Source organism: Peromyscus leucopus, chromosome 8b (genome assembly GCF_004664715.2).
Source record: "Peromyscus leucopus breed LL Stock chromosome 8b, UCI_PerLeu_2.1, whole genome shotgun sequence".
NCBI classification, from domain to species: domain Eukaryota; kingdom Metazoa; phylum Chordata; class Mammalia; order Rodentia; family Cricetidae; genus Peromyscus; species Peromyscus leucopus.
Genome location: NC_051086.1, coordinates 26381822 through 26391876, shown reverse-complemented (window position 1 = coordinate 26391876; position 10055 = coordinate 26381822). Strand labels below are relative to the sequence as shown.

Below are 10055 nucleotides of genomic sequence, written 5' to 3'. Positions count from 1 at the left end.
ATGGATTGTAGGTTGTGGTTGTGAAGGGCCAGGTTCCTCCCTCGTCCCCACTGCAGCCATCTAGGCCTGACTCAGTATTGACTCCCACCCCCTCCACTTACATTACCCTTCCTATGGGAAAATCCCTTAGAAAATGACCAAACCCAGTCCCAGGAGCTTGAGGTCAAGATGCTCCAGGTAACTGCAGCTTTTTGCTTCTATTAAACTCCTTGCTTGCTCTACATCTGCAGCTGCCAACCAGGGTACGTTTTGCCTTTAAAAGCTCCCTGCAGAGGCCAGGCATAGTGGGGAAATGCCTTTAATCACAGCACTCAGGAAGCAGAGCCAAGCAAATTTCTGAGTTCAAGACCGGCCTGGGGCTGGAAAGATGGCTCAACGGTTAAGAGAACTGGCTGCCCTTCAGAGGTTCTGAGTTCAATTCCCAGCAACCACATGGTGGCTCACAACCATCTGTAACGAGATCTGCTGCCCCCTTCTGGTTTGCAGGCATACATGCAGACAAAACACTGTATACATAATAAATAAATAAATAAATCTTAAAAACAAAAAACAAACAAAAAAAGAGCCTGGTCTACAATGTGAATTCCAAGACCATCAGGGCTACACAAAGAAACACTGTCTCAAAAACACAAAACAAAACAAGTAAAAATAAAAGCTCCCTGCAGAAAGCAGTTGGGGTTGCTGGTGAGAACTGTTTCTCTCCAAACAGCTGATGGCTGACTTAATGATTCTCAAATTCAGACTCAAGTTTTTGACAAGTGGTCCTTGGGGTCTTTGCCCCATGAAAGCTCAGATGGTAAAGTGACTGCCTATCAAGGAAGAGGCCTTGGGTTATATTCTAGCATCAAAAACAAATAAATGAATAAATTTAAGTTAGTCTTCAATGAAGTGCTTCCCTAAGATTACTTTGAGTTAATTTAAAAACATGAATAAATTTTATGTTTTTAGTTTGTCCTAAAATATTAACCAGTGAGGGGCGGTGGGGACTTCCCTTAATAAATCAAAAAGTTACACCACAACAAGAACAACAAAAAAAAGCAGTAAATCTCTGCAGATTATTACTCAGATTTCAAAATAGTTCTCTTGGGGCTGGAGAGATGGTTCAGTAGTTAAGAGGACTGGCAGCTCTTCCAGAGGTCCTGAGTTCAAGCAGATGGTGGCTCATAACCATCTCTAGTGGGATCTGATGCCCTCTTTTGGCATAAAGTCATACATGCAGACAGATTCATAGACATTAAATAAATCTTATTTTTTTAAAAAAAGAAAAAGCCGAGCCGGGCGGTGGTGGCGCATGACTTTAATCCCAGCACTTGGGAGGCAGAGGCAGGCGGAGCTCTGTGAGTTCGAGGCCAGTCTGGACTACCAAGTGAGTTCCAGGAAAGGCGCAAAGCTACACAGAGAAACCCTGTCTCGGAAAATAAAAAAATAAATAAATGAGTGAATGAATGAATAAATGAATGAATGAAAAGAAAAAATAGTTCTCCTGAGGGTTGGTGGTACCATACCCCTCTAGTCCAAGTACTCAGGAGGCAGAGGCAGGGGGATCTCAGAGTGGATTCCAGGACAGCAAGGGCTACAAAGAGAAACTGTCTCAAAAAAAACAAAACAACCACCACAACCACCACAACCACCACCCCTCCTAACAGGCATAAAAATTTTAAGGATTAAAAAGTCCCTTGGGGGCCCGGTGGTGGTGGTGGTGGTGGTGGTGGTGGTGGTGGTGGTGGTGGTGGTGGTGGTGCACACCTTTATTCCCAGCACTTGGGAGGGAGAGGCAGGCAGATCTCTGTGAGTTCAAGGCCAAGCTGGTCTACAAAGAGTTCCAGGACCTCCAGGAAGGTTACACAGAAACCTGTCCTGGAGGGGGAAATTCCTTGAAACCATGAGAATAGTTTCAAATTTAACAGATCTCTGGACACAGTGCCATCAGCCCCTACCCTAGTAGTTGGAAGGTAGAAACAGGAAGATCAGTAGTTCCAAGTTAGCCTCAGATAACCCAGACCAGATTCTGAGGCAGCCTGCATTACATGAAACCCTGTCTTAACAACTGGGACCCCAACACAAAAATAGAACCAGATTGTGAGGGGCCAGGAAAAACAAGTATTTTAAAGAATTTCACTACAGAAATACCAAAATTTTAAAACCACTGCCACACAAGGATTAAGACCTGAGAGAAAGGGCTGGAGAGATAGCTCAGAGGTTAAGAGCACCTACTGCTCTTCCAGAGGTCCTGAGTTCAATTCCCAGCATCCACATGGTGGCTCACAACCATCTGTAATGAGATCTGGTACCCTCTTCTAGCCTATAGGCATACATGCAGGCAGAACACTGTATACATAATAAATAAATAAATATTTAAAAAAAAAAAAAAAAAAAAGACCTGAGAGAAAAAACAAACAAACAAACAAAGCCCTGAGAGTACAGGCTGGGCTGTTACAGAGTTTGAGACAGCAAGAAAGGACCACAGACTCAATCCAGAGTATAACTAGATGAGTTTATTTAAATTGCCAGCAGGTTGACAGCCTTAAAGCCAAATCAAAGGCATACCACCCAAAACGGATTGAAGGAAGGGTTTTTAAAAGGCAACACCACAATTACTTAATTCTTCTGCGGATTTGTAGCTCGAATGTACAGGCCCACTATGTTCTTAAAGGGGATGGGAAGTACATTCTAATAAGTTCAGACCAGCTGGCATACAGTCCAGTATTACAGGCTTGGCTATAAAGGGAAGCTGGGTAATTCTAAGTGGAAGAGATTTACCAAGTACCTGTTCCTTGGGAATCTCTGGTAGGGTAGTAGTTGAGACAATAGAGAGACTGACTGACCCCTACACCCATATAAAAGGGAGGCCTGGGACTTAGACAAAGCTAACAATCTCTTCCCAGGCTGGGGTGTGTATAATGTATTCACTTATGCAGTAACTTCAAGGTCTTGAGCTCAGGGGCATCATCAGGGTATAAAACTTGAAGTCCATTCTGCAGCAGGGTTGAGACTGAGTCTGTTACTGTAGCCCCTTGATTGTGATTGTGGATTGATTTACTACCATGGGTGGAGTGGCCTAAGAAGGGAGCACAGAGAAAGGAGACAACCAGTCCCTGGTAGAGGCTGCCAGTTCCTTCCAGAACCTACAGGATTGGCTAGGTGGGATGGTACCCTTTTCTGTAGAGTGAATTCTATACCAGGACTGTTTCTTAGTTTTCTTAAATTTAAGCACAAATCCCCAGGTCGGGCCTGGAAGCCAGTATTTTGAGCTCAATTCATTCCAGGTCATGATCTTTAAAGTGAAGGGGTTGCAGGTCCCAGGTCTGCAATCCCGAGGATATACCTGTTGACTGGAGATAAACTGGTCTTCATGTCCGCCCTGGTGAGACTCAGTCTCACAGCCTGGGATAGAGCAGTGATAATCTCTTTTCCATGTATGACAATAAATGAATAAATGAAAAAATGAATGAATAAAAAATAAATAAATAAATAAAATTATGACATAAATTTATGACAATAAAACACAGGCTGGGCATGCATAAAATGGTGAAGACCAGAAGGATGTTTCTAGCATTTTGGTCCCACACCCTGGGTGAACTGCACTGTAACTTTCCCATTTGCCCATAAGTTCACTGTTATCCAAGAAATCACACAGGTCGAATCTAAACACAGGTTGGGAGGTGGCATTCTGGAAAACGTCTCTTACTTTCCTATCTGCAGTTGGAGACAGTTCCCAATCCCAAACTTCAACACCTTTAGTTGGCCACATATGGGAGTGACCTACCAAGATCTCCAACCTTACTGTCAGTCTGAGTTCAAGGTGAGATGAACCGCACCCTTAGAGGACACTTGGAGTTTGTATTACCTTCCATTTGTCACCTTTCTCGTGGCTGGTTGTGTCCACCTTTAGATGGGAGTGTGGATCCAAGCTGCAGTCCCCACTACCTTGACAGCCCCCCGGCAGTGTCAGGATCCCAGGATACGGTCCCTTCTAGGAAGGTCCCGGAGTCTTGCCAGGTAAGTGGCAGACCCACACCAAGTCCCCAGGTTGGAAAGCTGTGTGCTGGTTCAGTCAAGGGTGGTGCAGGCCATGGGCGTGATAGATGACTCTGAGTGTCTCTAGTTGTCTGCTATGGTGCCTGTAAGGACTTGAGGAAGGGATGATTAGACAGTTCAATAATCTGTGGCCTTCCCTTGACAGGAATAAGGAGGTGGTTGGCCAAACATTTCAAATGGTGTCAGCTTGTCATGGTAGGGGCTGGATCTGATCCTAAAACAGTTGGGAGAAATTCTGTCCACCCCTTTGCCAGTTTCTCCCCACAATTTAATTACTGTTTCTTTAATAGTTCTGTTATTTCTTTCTACCTATCCTAAACTCTGTGACCTATAGACACAGTATAATTTCCATGTATTCCCATAGTTTTAGCTACTCCTTGAGAAACTTTGGCCATGAAGGCCAGGCCTTTATCGGACCTCAAAAAGTAGGGAAGGCTGAATCGGGGAATGATCTCCATTAGTAACCACATTAGCTGTTACTGAGCTGGTGAGAAAGTCTCCTTACCTGAAAAAGGAGCTATAAAAACTAGCAAATAGCCTTGTTGCGTTACTTACCTGTTGGAACGGTGTCTGCTTCTGTCACCCTCACTTTCTAAGCTGTAGCTACCAGGTATGAGTGCATCTCCAGCCAAGTTGGTCAGGGCGGTGTCCAGATCAGCAATGCCTGTCGGGAACTCTACTGCTTGGACCTAGGCATCCAGCCTAACAACCAGAGGCCAAGTGACAAGACCACTGGGAGGAGATGACTCCTTCAACTCCTTCAGTGAGACAGGCGCTGGCAAGCATGTACTCCAGCAGGCAGTGTTCGTAGCCCTGGAACCCACAGTTATTGATGAAGTTCGCACTGGTACCTACTGCCAGCTCTCCCAACCCTGAGCAGCTCATCACAGGCAAGGAAGATGCTTGCGGCCATTACACCAGTGGCAAGGAGAGAATTGACCTTGTTGTCTTGGACCGAATTCGCTTACTGGCTGACCAGTGCACTGGTCTTCGGGGCGTCTTCATTTTCCAGTTTTGGCGAGGGAACTGGCTCTGGGTTCACCTCCCTGCGGATGGAGCGGCTCTCTGTTGATTACAGAAAGAAGTCCAAGCTGGAGTTCTCTATCTCCCCAGCCCCCGAGGTTTCCACTGCTGTGGCTGAACCTTACAATTTCATCCTCACCACCCACACCACCCTGGAGCCCTCTGATTGTGCCTTCACGGTAGACAAGGCCATCTATGGCATCTGTCCTAGAAACCTCGACATTGAGCACCCCACGTCCACTAACCTTAACCATTTGATTAGCTAGTCAGCTTGTGTCTTCCATCATTGCTTCCCTCAGATTTGATGGAGCCCTGAATGTTGATCCGACAGAATTCCAGAAACCTGGTGCCATACCCTGTCATCCACTTCCCTCTGGCCACATATACCCCTACCATCTCTGCTGAGAAAGCCTACCATGAGCAGTTTTCTGTAGCAGAGATCACCAATGTCTGCTTTGAGCCAACCAACTAGATGGTGAAATGTGACCCTTGCCATGGTAAATACATAGCTTGCTGCCTGCTGTACCATGGTCACGTGGTTCCCAAAGATGTCAATGCTGCTATTGCCACCAGCAAGACCAAGGGCAGCATCCAGTTTGTAGATGCCTCACTGCCTTCAAGAAACATGACACATTCTTATGCTTGGGTCCCCCTGCCATTTTCTTTTCTTTCCTCCCCAACCCCGTTTTTCAAGACAGGGTTTCTCTTTGTAGACCATCCTGTCCTGAAATTCAGAGAGATTTGTCTGCCTCTGCCTCTTGAATACCGGGAATAAAGGTGTGTGTCACCACCACCTGGTTGTTTTCAAATATTTCTGTTTCTTGACTCTTTTTCCTCCTAATCCACAATGCAAGATTTCTTTATGGCTGTTTTTGCTCTGTACTACTTGCAAATTTATCTATTTCCAGAGCTGTCACCCTCCCTATGACGATGACTGCTAAGTTCCTTTTGTTTTCCTCAGAAACATTTTTTATTTTAAGATTTAATTTATTTATTATGTATACAGTGTTCTGTCTGCACGTATGCCTGCAGGCCAGAAGAGGGCACCAGATCTCGTTATAGATGGTTGGGAGCCACCATGTGGTTGCTGGGAATTGAACTCGGGACCTCTGGAAGAGCAACCAGATGCTCTTAACTGCTGAGCCATCTCTCCAGCCCCCTCAGAAACATTTTTATCCACATCCCAGAATTACTTAAGATATCACTGGAACTTTAAACTTGAAATAGTGAAAATGAATATTTTAAAAATTATTTTTATTGCATTTTCTTATGTGTGTGCATTCATGTGGGCACACCTGTGCCACGGCTCATGTGCTAGAGCTCACACGTGGCAATCAGAGGACAACCTGCAGGAATCTGGTTTCTCCTTTCATGATATGGGTTCCTTGGGTCACAGAGGTTTCCAGGCTTGATGGCCATTATTTGTACCTGCTGAGTCACCACCTCACCAGTAGAAAGAATCCATTCAGACAACCTCCAAATCTGTTCCCTTTAATTTTCATTTTCGAATTTTATTAATACCATCCATTTGTCCAGCAATTGAGGCTCAGGAATTTGAGAATAATCTAGGTTTCCATCTATCTCCAAGGTTTTATTTTCTCTTGTTTTGAGATGGGTTTTGTGTAGCTCTAATTGGCCTTAAACATTCCAGGTAGCTGAGGCTTACCTTGAAATTCCCAATTCTATAATTCCAAGTGCTGATATTAGTGATGTGAGCCACGAAACCCACACAGCAAACTATTATTCATCGCATTTAGGAGTGAAGTGAAAAGAGCTAGATATAATTCTCATATTTGTCTTAGCAGTACCCAATCCTGAGAAGGAAATACAAGAAGAGAAGCAGGTTGAGGAGACGAGAATGAGTTTGTGGTAAAACCTGGTGAATGTGAGGTCTAAAGATTCAAAGTCACACTTATGAGGAGGACCTCTAACTGCTTGAGAGCTCTATCTGACTGTTTTTTCTTTTTTAAAAAATTTAACATGATTGCTTTTCTCAATTTTAGAGAAGATGTTTAAATAGTTCTGTTGAAACTTTTCATAGTTTTGTGTATCATTTAACGTTTTTCTTGCAGTACTGAGACCCATTTGAAAGGCTGGGCCCCAAGGCCGTTTGGTTTGGCTCTGGGTGAACAGAAGGGACTTGCAGCCGAGTGGTAGTGGTTTCACTTGTGGCCTAGCTCTGGGGTGTCGCCAGTGTTTGCTGCCTCCATTTTGAAGGCTATTTGAGCTTCAGATGCCTGCTGTCTAATTTTTAGAGAATAAGATTGTTCCTTGCATTTCAGAGTATTATGTGACCTATTTTTGCAGAAGGTACTGTTACATTAAGTGCATCTGTGTATCCTGGTTTAAAAAAAAATGTAATCTTTTTTGAAATAAACCTTCATATTCTGTATAGTTGCTAAAAAAAAAAAAAAGATTCAAAGTCACACAGCTGAATACGTAAGTGGGCTTAAAACCAAAAGGACTGTAAACTACGGACTGTAAACCATGGACTGTAAACTACGGACTGTAAACTTCTATCAAATAGCTATTGATAGAGAACAAATCACTCTGGTGGGACAGCTAAAATTAACAAAAACTCACTCAGTTTTTGTAAAGAAGCAGGGAACAGCACAGCTGGATGGTTCTGGCTTGGAGTCTCTCATGTGTCTGCCAAGAAAGCTCTACTTCTAACTTCAAGTGTGTGTTTACTAGCTGGTGGCCAAAGCAGCCTCACAACATGGCATCCGGTTTCCCTTCCCGAGGGCTGCCTTGCACAGAAATGAGTAAGAGGGAGTTGTGAAGAGAAAAACTATACACAAGAGAGTGATCAGGGGTCTAGTTCCAGAAACGACACTAAGAGCAGTGCTCTGTGGCTCAGATAGCCCAGAACTCACTGCCATTCTCTTGCCCCAGGATAACAAGTACCATGTCAGGCTTGACAGCCTATCATCACCTTTTCAATACTGCATTAGAAAGAACCAATTCGGGGGCTGGAGAGACGGCTCAGAGGTGAAGAGCACCGACTGCTCTTCCAGAGGTCCTGAGTTCAATTCCCAGCAACCACATGGTGGCTCACAACCATCGCCCTCTTCTGTATACATAATAAATAAATAAATCTTAAAAAAAAAAAAAACATTAAAAAGAAAGAAAGAAAAAGAAAGAACCAATTCACTAAATCAGCCCACACTGAAAGGTGTGTGTGTGCTGATGGTCCATTACCTGGGAGTAGGAATATCAGATCAGTGTCAGCTCTTTCCCCTTCAATACCACAATTAGATTAACTTTATTAAAGCATAATCCACCACTTTTCCTTTGCTATTAGTATTCTTACGATTTCTCTCAAGTGAAACCATAGTTGGATAACTAGTTACTTTGTCAGTTTTTAAAGCCTCATATCCCATCCCTCCATTTTGCAATTCTCTGGCTTTAGTCACTTACTGTTTCCAAACATCTTCATACCATTTCCTTGGCTCAAAAGTATGGTGCATGAGGCTGGAGACGGCCCAGCAGTTGAGTGTATTGGTTGCTCTTCCAGAAGACCTGGGTTTGATTCCCAGCACCCACATGGTGGTTTACAACCATCTGTCATTCTAGTTCTAAATCCAACACCCTAGAGGCTCCACCAGCACTGCACACATGTGGTCCACAGCAAAACACCCATACACGTAAAATAAAATAAATCTCTTTTTAAAAAAAAAAAGGTCTGGTTCCCAAACTTGCATTCAGGCAGCAGAACACCTTATACCACCAATGAATGCTCTTTAGAGTGTATTAGGAAGCCTGGTTATCTCAAGCGCAATGTACAATTCACTACAATATGCTAAAAGTCCATCTTATACTAGATTCTAAAACAGACAAGTAGAAGTAGGTGCCAATGACTTTTTTTCAAAATGTCTTCTACAAGTTGACTTAAGACAAGATCCTTATTAGACACTAGCAGAACATTATTCTTTCATAGAAGAAGTGCTTCTGGAAAACAACTGACAATGCAGAACATTCGACTCCCATTTCTTCAGGTCTCAAAAAATGTAGCTGTACTGGTACAAAGTGGTGGAAGGGGAAACTCAGTCAACTCTTGTAATCCTAGCATCTGGGACGTAGAGGAGAAGGACTGCGTCGAGTTTCAGGATAACCTGAGCTAAACAGCAAGATCTTGACTAAAAAAATGAAGTGGAGCGTGTTGGTGAATGCCTTTAACCTCAACACTTGGGAGGCTGAGGCAAGAGAATCTCTGTGAGTTCTAGGCCAGCCTAATCTACAGAGAAAGTTCCAGGACATCCAGAACTGCATAATAGAGAGACCCTGTCTCAAAAAAACGAAACAAAACAAAATAAAAACTCATGGTATTATTCAGAGCTTCCGGTACAAGGACAACCTCAAAAGATACTATGTTATAAGGCAAGGTAAGAACAAAGGGTAGGCTCGGCAACTACTCTTTTTTTTTTTTTTTTTCCGAGACAGGGTTTCTCTGTGCAGCTTTGGAGCCTGTCCTGGAACTCACTGTGTAGATCTGGTTAGCCTCGAACTCAAGGAGATCCGCCTGGCTCTAACGGTCCTGGAAGGTTCTAGGAGGTGGTGTCGTCCGCGAGAGGGAGAGAAGTAGAGAGGAGACATTCCAGAGTATTCCCCTCCGCGTTATCCCGCCTTTACACCAATTGGCAGTCCAGGGGCTTACCTGAGCCGACGCTTCGGAGACCGACCCCTCTTTTCGTTCCTCACACGCCTGGGATTCGCGGTTCCTCAGTGTGGAGCCACGGCTTCCTGCTCTTCAGGGGACGGCACGGGGTTGAGGACAGGGCTCTCTCCCGCTGTCCTCCGTGGAAGAGCGACAGGGCTTGCATAGACCTGGCGCCTTAGGAAGAGCCGGACGGAAGAAGCGGCGCAGGCTCAGGGACGACTCCCGCCCCGACGGCGTCCTCACCAAAGACTACCCGTGAAGGAAGCCCGTGTGTCGAATAGCGCGTCCTTCAGGAAATGACGCAGACTCCGCCCTTGTTGGCCCTACCCCTTGG

General features: G+C 44.5%; 1 pseudogene; it reads left to right on the top strand.

Moving 5' to 3' along the window:
• Positions 1-9980, top strand: LOC114695575 (annotated as a pseudogene).
• The last annotated feature ends 75 nt before the right edge of the window (positions 9981-10055 follow it).